This window comes from Papio anubis, chromosome 16 (genome assembly GCF_008728515.1).
Source record: "Papio anubis isolate 15944 chromosome 16, Panubis1.0, whole genome shotgun sequence".
NCBI lineage: Eukaryota > Metazoa > Chordata > Mammalia > Primates > Cercopithecidae > Papio > Papio anubis.
The window spans coordinates 83,799,859-83,812,496 of NC_044991.1; the positions used below are offsets into that span (position 1 = coordinate 83,799,859).

At 46.2% G+C, this 12,638-nt stretch overlaps 1 pseudogene; it reads left to right on the top strand.

Moving 5' to 3' along the window:
* Window positions 1–7,670: 7,670 nt before the first annotated feature.
* On the top strand, window positions 7,671–8,228 carry LOC116270703 (annotated as a pseudogene).
* Window positions 8,229–12,638: the final 4,410 nt, after the last annotated feature.

The window sequence follows — 12,638 nt, forward strand, 5'->3', positions numbered from 1 at the left end:
CTTGAACCTGTGAAGCAGAGGTTGCAGTGAGCGGAGACTGTGCCACTGCACTCCAGCCTGGGCGACAGAGTGAGTCTCCATCTCAAAAAAATTAAAAATTGAAGAAATTTTAAAAATAAAAAATAAATAAAAATTAGGATGAATTGCTGGGGGAATGGAGAAATCAATTTCTATTTTCGGTCCTTCTGCCCTGTTTTTGTTTGCATTCTGGGCCATGCAGATGTCTTGTTTTTATAATTAAAAAAACTAGGTGGGGTGCAGTGGCTCACACCTGGAATCCCAGCACTTAGGGAGGCTGAGGCAGGAGGATTGCTTGAGCACAGGAATTCAAGACTAGCCTGGGCAACATAGCCAGATCCCGTCTCTACAAAAAATTTAAAAAATTAGCCAGGTGTGGTAATGCACACCTGTGGTCCCAGCTACTGGGGAGGCTGAGGCAGGAGGATTGCTTGAGTCTGGGAGATCGAGGCTGCAGTGAGCTGTGATCCCAGCACGGCCTCAGCTTATGACAAACAGACCCTGTTCAAACAGAAAGAAAAACAAAACTAGTTATTTTATTATATGATAAGTCCAAAGTTGGCTATTAAAGGGTTGTAAAATTGAAGAGCAGTGCAGGTAATCAAATGTCTCTCCTTTTCCCAGCAGTGAAGTATCCAACCCCTACCCCTGTGTTCTCCCCTTGAGGTCAGCTAGAGCTACCTCCTGCATCATCAGAGCTGGAAGGGAAAGGTCTCTTTTCCTCATAGGTTTCCCACTGATCACTTCCAGATGCTCCAGGACCTGGACACCATGCAAAGACCAGCCCGTGGGTGAAGAGCTGGAGAAAATATTTGCTGAATTATTCATAGTATTTGTTGAGGCCCGGTCATGAGTTCATATACAGACATGTGTGGGCATTTGACATTACAGAGAGAAGGACCTGGATATCTGAAATTGAGAGGTAATACAGTTGAGCCCCTGCCTGAATTTGAGACCGACAGTAACTTAACTTCCTTCCTTCCTTTTTCCTCCTTCCTTCCTTTTTCCTTCCTTCCTTCCTTTTCCTTCCTTCCTCCTCCTTCTCCCTTCCTCCTCCCTCCTCCCTTCCTTCCTCCTCCCCTTCCTCCCTCCTCTTTTCTTTTTCTTTTTCCTTCTTTCCATTCTCTTCCTTGCTCTTCTCCTTCCTCCCCTCTTCCCTTCCCTCCTCTTTCCTCCTTTCTTCCTTCTTTTTCTTTTTCTAGGATTATTTCACCTTGCTCAGAGAGAGGTAGGGAAGGATTCAGCTCACATCAGAACTCCACCTCCCGGGTCATGGTCTGCTGTTCTCCTGTTTTAGCCTCTCCCAGAGGAAGGCTGGGATTACAGGCATGCACCACCACACCCAGCTAATTTTTGTATTTTTAGTAGAGACGGGGTTTCACCATGTTGGCCAGGCTGGTCTCGAACTCCTCACCTCGTGATCCTCCCGCCTTGGCCTCCCAAAGTGCTAGAATTACAGGCATGAGCCACCGCACCCGGCTCTTCTTTCTTTCTTCTTTTTATTTCTTTCTTTCCTTTTGACTTGAGTCTCGCTCTGTCTCCCAGTCTGGAGTGCAATGGTGTGATCTCAGCTCACTGCAACCTCCACCTCCCAGGTTCAAGCAATTCTCCTGCCTCAGCCTCCAGAGTACCTGGGACTACAGGCATGTGCCACCAGACCTGGATAATTTTTGTATTTTTAGTAGAGACAGGGTTTCGCCATGTTGACCAGGCTGGTCTTGAACTCCTGACCTCAGGTGATCCACCAACCCCCGGCCTCCCAAAGTGGTGGGATTACAGGCATAAGCCACTGTGCCTGGCCTCTTTTTTGTTTGTTTGTTTTTGTTTTTTGAGACCGAGTCTCAATTTATTGTCCAGGCTGGGGTGCAGTGGCATGATCTTGGCTCACTGCAACCTCCACCTTCTGAGTTCAAGCGATTCTCCTTGGTTGGCCTCCTGAGTAGCTGGGACTACAGACGCCTGCCACCACGCCCAGCTAATTTTTGTATTTTTAGTAGAAATGAGGTTTCACCATGTTGGCCAGGCTGATCTTGAACTCCTGACCTCAAATGATCTACCTGCCTCCGCCTCCTAAAGTGCTGGGATTACAGGCATGAGCCGTTGTGCCCATCCCCCACCAGGACTTCCTAATTCAGGAGTTCTAGAATGGGACCCTGTAATTTGCATTTCTTTTTAAAATTATTGGTTGTTCTTTTGCTCCCCGCCCAACCCCACACCCAGCTTTTCCTGACTGGGGAAGAACCCAGGAGAGAAGGCCCAATTTGCATTTCTACTATTTTTCCAGGAGATGCTGATGTTGTATCAAAGAGAACCACTCAAAGAGAACCTCTCTGTGAGAACCAGTGTTCTAGACTTTAGGAAGACCATCAATTGGCGTAAATGGGCCAATTCCCAGCAGGAAAGGGGAAGGACCTTTTCTGAGGCATGATCTGAATTTCCTGGGCTGATGTTACCCTTTGTTATTTCCATAGGGGATCTGGGTTTTCAATCGCTCACCTCCACCTCGGGAGCCGCCAGATTCTGGCCAGTCTCGGCTTTTTTCCCCCTCACTGTGGGTTCTTCAGAGCCCATGGTCTAGACACACCAGTGGATTCTCTTGTGCCCCAATGACCACATCTGTCATGGGGAGAAGAGCCTGAACCCCCCAGAGGGTCAGGTCCAGGTGAGAACTGAGGGTGACACTGCAGAGAATTTAGCAAGGTGGGCGCTTCGTACCCCATCATTGCCTGCTCCTCTCGCAGTTTTGCATTTGCGTGTTGTAGAGCTACGTGTCTCAACCTAGAAGGATCTCCAGGATGTATCCTTGGGTGGAAAAATTTAGGTACTAGAATCTAGGCCAGGCATGGTAGCTCACGCCTGTAATCCCAGCACTTTGGGAGGCCAAGGTAGGAGGATCACGAGGTCAGGAAATTGAGACCATCCTCCACTCCAGCCTAGGTGACACAGCGAGACTCCTCCATCACAAAAAAAAAAAAAAAAAAAAAATTAGCCAGGTGTGGTGGTGGGGTGCCTGTAATCCCAGCTATTACTTGGGAGGCTGAGGCAGGAGAATCTCTTGAACCCAGGAGGTGGAGGTTGCAGTAAGCCAAGATTGCACCACTGCACTCCAGCCTGGGTGACAGAGCAAGACTTTGTCTAAAAAAAATAAATAAATAAATATAAAAATTAAAAAATTGGCCGGGCGCGGTGGCTCAAGCCTGTAATCCCAGCACTTTGGGAGGCCGAGACGGGAGGATCACGAGGTCAGGAGATCGAGACCATCCTGGCTAACCCGGTGAAACCCCGTCTCTACTAAAAAAATACAAAAAACTAGCCGGGCGAGGTGGCGGGCGCCTGTAGTCCCAGCTACTCGGGAGGCTGAGGCAGGAGAATGGCGTAAACCCGGGAGGCGGAGCTTGCAGTGAGCTGAGATCCGGCCACTGCACTCCAGTCTGGGCGACAGAGCGAGACTCCGTCTCAAAAAAAAAAAAAAAAAAAAAAATTAAAAAATTTAGAAAAGAAATCTCTATCAAGTTTTGTGCCTACCTATGATTCATAGATTCCTACCAGGGAAAAAGCAGAATAAAAACATGCACAGAAGGACATATTCCAAATTCTGCTTGCCTGGGTGGTAACTTGCTATAATGTTTTACTTCTGTAATGGGAGGGTGTACACATGTGGTTATTCTATTATTTCTCCTATGTTTTCATATCTGAAATATTTCATATTTTAAATGTTTACATAATAAATTTTGTCAACCTCTTTATTCAAGTCTTGGTGTTAAAATCATGTGTATTACTACACCTTTTTTTTTTTTTTTTTTTTTTAATTTAAGAGGCAGGATCTCGCCCTGTAACCCAGGCTGGAGTACAGTGGTGTGATCATAGCTCAGTGCAGCTTCGACATTTTGGGCTCAAGCAATTCTCCCACCTCAGCCTCCCCAGTAGCTGGGACTACACGTGTGAGCCACCATGCCTGGCTAATTATTATTATTATTATTTTTTTTATTTTTATTTTTTTTTGAGACGGAGTCTCGCTCTGTCACCCAGGCTGGAGTGCAGTGGCCGGATCTCAGCTCACTGCAAGCTCCGCCTCCCGGGTTTACGCCATTCTCCTGCCTCAGCCTCCCGAGTAGCTGGGACTACAGGCGCCCGCCACCTCGCCCGGCTAAGTTTTTGTATTTTTAGTAGAGACGGGGTTTCACTGTGTTAGCCAGGATGGTCTCGATCTCCTGACCTCGTGATCCGCCCGTCTCGGCCTCCCAAAGTGCTGGGATTACAGGCTTGAGCCACCGCGCCCGGCCCTGGCTAATTATTTTTATTTCTTGTAGAGACAGGATCTCACCATGTTGCCCAGGCTGGTCTCAATCTCCTGAGCTCAAGCAAGCCTCCACCTCAAGGCCTCCTCAAGGCCTCCTCTGTTGGCCGCCCAAAGCACTGAGATTACAGGTGTGAGCCACTGCGCCTGGCCTTAAACACTTTCTCTTCCTAACATATTTTCATACCTTTAGCTCTTTGCTATATCTAAACGGCGAGCCCTCCATATCCATGGGGTCCTCATCCATGGATTCAAGCAACTGCAGGTGGAAGTTACTAGAAATAAAAAAGGATGGTTGTGTTTATACTGAACATGGACATTTTTTGTTGTTATTATTCTCTAAACAATACAGTATAACAATTATTTACATAGCATTTGCATTGTATTAGGTATTAAAGCTAACGACTGCACAGCAGGTCCTTAAATAACACTCTTTTTTTTTTTCTTTTTTGAGACAGAGTCTTGCTCTGTCACCCAGGCTCGAGTGCATTGTGGTGCTATCTTGGCTCACTGCAACCTCCACCTGCCAGGTTCAAGCAATTCTCCTGCCTCAGCCTCCTGAGTAGTTGAGATTACAGGCGTCCGCCACCGTGCCAGGCTAATTATTATATTTTTTAGTAGAGACGGGATTTCACCATGTTGGGCAGGCGGGTCTGGAACTCCTGACCTCGGGTGATCCGCCCGCCTCAGCCTCTTAAAGTGTTGGAATTGCAGGCATGAGCCACTGTGCCTAGCCAACATTCTTTCATTCAACATTGTTTCATTATATTATTGATGGGAAAACAAATGGTTTTGTTTATACATCCTTTCCCTTTAAGTCAAAGTTTCTAAGAACATTAACTGTATACAGAAGGATGTGTGGTAGGTTACATGCAAATACTACACCATTTTTATGTAAGGGACTTGAGCATCCATGGATTTTGGTGCCTGAGAAGAGTCCTGGAACCAATGCCCCATGGATACTGAGGGACAACTGTAGTCTTTTTTTGGAATAAGGAACTTAAAATTTCCCTAAAATGCTTCTCCTTAATGTCATTTATTGTATAACTTGTTATTTCTCCACCAATGGGAAATAGTACCTTTTACCATTTACCAAACCCCCATATATATGTGGATGGAATTCTAAATGCCTTATTCTATTTTATTAAGTTTTCTGATTACCCTATGCCAGTACCAGATCACTTAATTGAAATTGGTATTATTATCAAGAGGACACGTGCTTCTAGCAAATAAATAATGTTGAGACAACACCCAGAGAGTTTAATTTCCCACCTCTCCTAACCACACTTCCCAGAGATAAAGCTCTGGGTTAGGGTTCGCAGCAGGATTAGGGAGCCAGAGCCCAGCCGGGGTGCTGGGGAGCATGCGGGGCCTCAGGACCAGCGAAGGGAGGTCGCAGTCATTTCTCCAGCGTTCTGGGTGGTCCCTATTCATTAGCTAGAAATGATGCACCTTTGGGGCTAGCAACGCGCTGTGATTGTTAGTACTTCATTGATGGAAAAAATGCGGTCATGAGCGGCTGTCTAATCCACAATCATAGTGCTAGGGAGTAGGTGAAATTCCTCAAGTTAAAGTTGCACAGCAAGACACATGCTGATTCTTTTATTTGCAATATCTTCCCTCCTCCATCACTCTTTCACATGTTGTAGCACATGTATGTATATATATGGTGTGTGTATATATAATATAAATATATGGATGTAATTATTTTATATATTATATATATCGTGTGTGTGTGTGTGTGTGTGTATATATATATATATATTTGAGTCAGGGCCTCACTTTGTCACCTAGGCTGGAGTGCAGTGGCACAATCATGGCTCACTGCAGCCTCAACCTCCTGGGCTCAAGTGATCCTCCCCCATCAACTTCCTGAGTAGCCACGACTAAGGCGTGCAATACCCCAGTAGACCAGAAACTCCACAGGGTTGGGCACTAAGTCTATTTTGTTTACTGCTCTACGCCCAATGCCTGTAATTGTGAGAGTGTATGGTAGGTGCTCAATGGATGTTTGTGGATTGACAGGAAAACCCTTATCCTAGGTGCCTAGGAAAGGGTTAAGACATGCTAACAAGGCCGGGCCTGGTGGCTCATGCCTGTAATCCCAGCTCTTTGGGAGGCTGAGGTGGGTGGATCACTTGATATCAGGAGTTCGAGACAAGCCTGGCCAACATGGCGAAACCCCCTCTCTACTAAAAATACAAAAATTAGCTGGGCATGGTGGTGGGCGCCTGTAATCCCAGCTGCTCGGGAGGCTGAGGCAGGAGAATTGCATGAACCTGGGAGGCGGAGGTTGCAATGAGCCGAGATTGCGTCACTGCACTCCAGCCTGGGTGACAAAAGGGAAGCCTCTGCTTCCACCACTTATCTGTGTAGGTGCTATGACCCTGTGCCTGAGTAACCCGGAACCTGTGAGTAACAGAGCATTCATCATTTTGGTTGCTTTTATTTAAACATTGGTACCAAGTCACCTTTCAATAAGCTAGACCCGGCCAGTGCGGTGGCTCACGCCTGTAATCCCAGCACTTTGGAAGGTTGAGGCAGGCAGATCACGAGGTCAGGAGCTCAAGACCAGCCTGGCCAATATGGTGAAACCCCGTCTTTACTAAAAATACAAAAAAATTAGCCGGGCATGGGGGCGCTCACCTGTAGTCCCAGCTATGCGGGAGGCTGAGGCAGGAGAATCACTTGAACCTGGGAGGCAGAGGTTACAGTGAGCGAGATCGTGCCACTGCACTCCAGCCTGGGTGACAAGAGGTTCCATGTCAAAAAATAAAAATAAAAATAAGCTAGACCCAGGAAGCAGAAATCATGCCCATGCCCTGGGTTCTCCTGGTCATGGTTTATGTGCCAGTGCTTTTGTTACCTGTCTCCTGGATGGGCTATGCAGGCTCACAAGACTTTCCCTTACTCACCACACTTGGGGAGTGGAGTGTCTCATAGATTTGCTGCCATCTGATAAAATGAAAATTCTAAATTATCCTGGAATATTTTCTTGGTTACTAGAATAACAAATCCTACGAATCTTGGTCTCCTACCACAAGAGAAAATTATCGTTTCTATCTATCAACTAACTTACATTCCATCATAAGGTGGACTTTTCCCCAGATGTTAAAAAATGCATGCTGGGCGTGGTGGCTCAAGCCTGTAATTCCAGCTACTTGGGAGACTGAGGTGGGAAGATCCTTCGAGCCCAGTAGTTGGAGGCTGCAACAAACTACGATTGTGCCACTGTACTCCAGCCTGGGAAACAGAGCACGACCTTGTCTGTATTTACAAAAAAAAGAGAAAAGACTGGTCACGGTGGCTCATGCCTGTGCTGGCTCATCCCAGCACTTTGGGAGGCCAAGGTAGGAGGATAGCTTGAGCCCAGGAGTTCAAGACCGGCCTGGGCAACATAGGGAGACCCTGTGTCTACAAAATATAAAAATTAGGGCCCCAATTTCTACGCACACCGGAAGACGGAGGTCGTCTTTCCTTGCCTAATGCAGCCATGGCTCGTGGTCCCAAGAAGCATCCGAAGCAGGTAGCAGCTCCAAAGCTTGGATGCTGAATAAATTGAGCGGTGTGTTTGCTCCTCGTTCATCCACCAGTCCCCACAAGTTGAGAGAGTGTCTCCCCCTCATCATTTTCCTAAGGAACAGACTTAAGTATGCCCTGACAGGAAATGAAGTAAAGAAGATTTGCATGCAGCGGCTCATGAAGATCGACGGCAGGGTTTGTATTGATATAACCTACCCTGCTGGATTCATGGATATCAGCAGCATTGACAAGAGGGGAGAGAATTTCTGTCTGATCTATGACACCAAGGGTCGCTTTCCTGTACATCGTGTTACACCTGAGGAGGCCAAATACAAGTTTGTGCAAATGGAGAAAAATCTTTGTGGGCACAAAAGGAATCCCTCAAATATAAATATATTTATATATATGTGTGTGTATATATATATTTATATATGTATGTGATTATATATATTTATATATGTGTGTGTGTGTGTATATATATAGATTTTTCCCAAATGGAAAAGAAGACGTGAGCCACCGAGCCCAGCCTCCACAATTGTATTACACATATATCAAAACATGTTGTACACTGTAAATATACATAACTTTCATTTGTCAGTTTCAGCTTAATAAAATTGGAGGAAAAGGCTAGTAGAGAATAAAATGAGATATGGGCATAGATAATAATGCAGAAGAATGGACAAGAATCTTGCCAGGTGGTAGATTTATGCAAAATAGTAAAGAATAAGATCCTCATTATAAAAGCTGCGTGCAAGGCCAGGCGCAGTGGCTCATGCCTGTAATCTCAGCACTTTGGGAGGCTGAGGTGGGTGGATCACCTGAGGTCAGGAGTTCGAGACCAGCCTGGCCAACATGGTGAAACCCCATCTCTACTAAAAAATACAAAAATTAGCTGGGTGTGGTGGCGGGTGCCTGTAATCCCAGCTACTAGAGGGGGCTGAAGCAGGAGAATCGCTTGAACCCGGGAAGTGGAGGTTGCAGTGAGCCGAGATGGTGCCACTGCACTCCAGCCAGGGTGACAGAGCGAGACTCCACCTCAAAAAAAAAAAAAAAAGCTGTATGCGGAGATATGTACTTAAATATATAGAAAAGGGACTCCAAGGATATTTACCAATAATGCACGTTTCCTTCTGGGGAGAAGCGAAGCAATTCCTACTTGTTGGTATGGGAAGAGCACCTGCCAGGGCAGAGCCTGAGAGAAATATCCTATTAACCTCAGGAATAATGCTCAATTCTGGGAAAAAGCCAGGAAGATGGACATTTATGTGTTCCATAGCAATACATATTTATAAAATACACTTATACATATTTTAAGAGTATTTTATAACCAAAATATACATATGCCTTCCTGGATTTTAAAAATATATTAATACTAAAAGCTAACAGGAAGTTATAAAGTGGAAAAAAATGCAAGTGTCTACCTTTACCCACCCCTCACCTGCCTTCCCACTTCCAGGTAGCCACCATAAACAATGTTGCCTTAGATCTGGAATTGTTCCTTTGTAAGTAAATGTTGTTGTTAAGAGAAAATGCTACTAGCAAGCGTTTTCTGCAGCAAATTTGGATGGCTATGCATTGGGTGTGGTCATGGGAGGAGAAAGAAATTAAACCATCCCTCCAATGGGGGGAAGAAAAAAGGAAAGAAAGGAAGAAAGGAAAAAGAAGACAATGACCCACAAAATGAGCACCTCTGAGTCTGATATGAAACCCTTCTACGCATAGTGCACAGGCACAACAGTTGACCACCAGGCCTTAATTATTACTACTACTATTATTATTATTATTATTATTTTAAAGGCAGAGTTTCGCTCTTGTTGCCCAGGCTGGAGTACAATGGCACAATCTCGGCTCACCTCAATCTCTGCCTCCCAGGTTCAAGCGATTCTCCTGCCTCAGCCTCCCGAGTAGCTGGGATTTCAAGCATGTGCCACCACGCCTGGCTAATTTTGTATTTTTAATAGAGACTGGGTTTCTCTATGTTGGTCAGGCTGGTCTCGAATTCCTGACCTCAAGTGATCCGCCTGCCTCGGCCTCCCAAAGTGCTGGGATTACAGGCATGAGCCACTGTACCTGGCCAATATTTATTATTTTAAAATTGTATGTAAAGATGGAGTCTCACTATGTTGCCCAGGTTGAACTCCTGGGTTCAAGCATTCTTCCTGCCTGCCTAGGCCTCCCAAAGTGCTGTGATTACAAGTGGGAGCTACCGCACCCAGTCCTGCCTTTTGAATAATAATGATGTTAATTAGAATAAGAGCAGCAGCTATTGTGCTTGACCCTGTTTCTTTTTCTTTCTTTCTTTCTTTCTTTTTTTTTTTTTTTGAGATGGAGTTTCCCGCTATTGTCCAGGCTGGAGTGCAGTGTCAGGATCTCTGCTCACTGCAACCTCCGCCTCCTGAGTTCAAGTTATTCTCCTGCCTCAGCCTCTGGATTAGCTGGGATTACAGGCATGCCTCATCATGCCTGTCTAATATTTGTAGTTTTAGTGGTGACAGGGTTTCACCATGTTTGCCAGGCTGGTCTTAAACCCCTGACCTCAAGTGATTCACCTACCTGGGCCTCCCAAAGTGCTGAGATTACAGGCATGAGCCACCATGCCTGGCCCTTTTCCTTTTTTATTAATTGAGACAGGTCTTGCTCTGTCACCCGGGCTGGAGTGCAGCGGCACAAATGCTGCTTGCTACAGTCTCAACCTCCTAGGCTTGAGCAATCCTTCTGCCTCAGCCTCTCGTGTACCTGGGACCACAGGCACACGTCACCATGGCTGGTTAATTTTTAAATTTCCTGTAAAGACGGGGTCTTGTAGAGAACAGCCTAGGCTGGTCAGGAATTCTTGGGCTCGATCAATCCTCCTGCCTCAGCCTCCCAAAGTGCTTGCATTACAGGCGTAAGCCACTGTGCCTGGCCTACCCATCGTGGTCTCAACTGCCACATTTTCTGCCGCTTGGATTTTACCCATCCCTCTCCTCCACCCATCCCTCCTTTCTCAGTACTGTAAAACATACCCGACCTCATATCATTTTACCCAGAAATACATCAATGTGCATCTAAGCAGATAAAGGCATTCCTGCTTGTTTGTTTTTCTAACCCCCAATGTGATGATCACGCCCAGTACAAGTTAATAAAAATTTCTGGGCTGGGTGCGGTGGCTTGCACCTGCAATCCTAGCACTTTGGGAGGCCAAGACAGGAGGATGGCTTGAGGCAGGGAATTTGAGACCAGCCTGGGCAACAGAGTGAGACCCCCATCTCCACATACATACACACACACAAATTAGTGTGGTGTGGTGGTGGGAGGCTGTGGTCTCAGTTACTTGGGAGGCTGAGGTGGGAGGACTGCTTGAGCCCAGGAGGTTGAGGCTGCAGTGAGCCATGATTGTGCCACTGCCCTCCAGCCTGAGTGATAAGAGTGAGACCCTATCTCAAAATAAATAAATAAGCCAGGCATTTATTAATTTTGTGATTCACATTTGTAATCACAGCACTTGGGGAGGCTGAGACAGGAAAATTGTTCAAACCTGAGAGGGGCGGGTTGCAGTGAGCAGAGATCATGCCGCTGCACTCCAGCCCAGGCAACAGAGTGAGTGGGACTCCATCTCAAAAAAATAAATAATAAATGAATAATAATTCCTTACCATCTAACAACAGGTCCCCTTTTCAATTCTGTACTTTTAAAGGAGACCAGAGGAAGAGCTGAAAGCTTTGGAAACTTGGCAAACATTGTAAAGCACTTAAATGAATGTCTTCAAGGGCTGTGCTCAAAGTGTGATCCCTGGGTGAGGCCACCAAACCACCCTGGAGCTTGCTGGAAATGCAAAATCCCAGGCCCAGGGCCAGTGGAGATCCAGTGGAACGGAACGACCACTTGACCAAAACCAACGGATCATTAAAGTTTGAGGTTGGCTACCTACACTGTGTGGAAGGCAGTGGCCAGTCCGCTCTGAATTAATCTACTTTTTTTGAGACCTGGATCTTGCGGGTTGGTAGCAGCTTCACTGAGTCCTCCCACCAGCAGTGAGAGCCCACCATGCGTTAAACGTCAACCAGGCCTATGGGGACAGACAAGGTCACCGCCGTTGACAGGCTCCTATTCCAGCGCAAGATACAGACAAGAAGCTAATAAATTGATAAAGAAATAAAGCAATTTCAGGTTGTGATTGTTTACCTATGAGCTGTATGAGGCCTCCCCAACAAGCCTACTGAAATTGCACTAACAGCGCCAGGTGCGGTGGCTCACACCTGTAATCCCTGCACTTTGGGAGGCTGAGGTGGGCGGATCACCTAAGGTCAGGAGTTGGAGACCAGCTGGCCAACATGGTGAAACTCCGTCTCTACTAAAAGTACAAATATTAGCTGGGAGTGGTAGCACCTGCCTGTAATCTCAGCTACTAGGGAGACTGAGGCATGGGAATCGCTTGAACCCAGGAGGTGGAGGTTGCAGTGAGCCCAGATCGCACCACTGTGCTCTAGCCTGGGTGATACAGCAAGTAAGACTCAGTCTCAGAAAAAAAAGAAAAACAAAATTGTTCCAGCGCCTAATGTATCCTCCCCCTCTGGCTTTACTTTGCCCTGTGGCCTGTCTCCAGATGTTGGACCACGCACCTTACTACTTATTTGCTCATTGCTTTTCTCCCAGGCCAGGATGTAATCATCACACACACACTGTCATATGCCCACCCTTAGGACACAGAAGGAGTAGGAGAAATACTTGTTGAATGAAAGTTACTATAATTTTTCAAACAATGAGAGTGCCTAATAGTGATCAATACCTGATTAGTGATTGTTTTTTTAGTACATCTGAT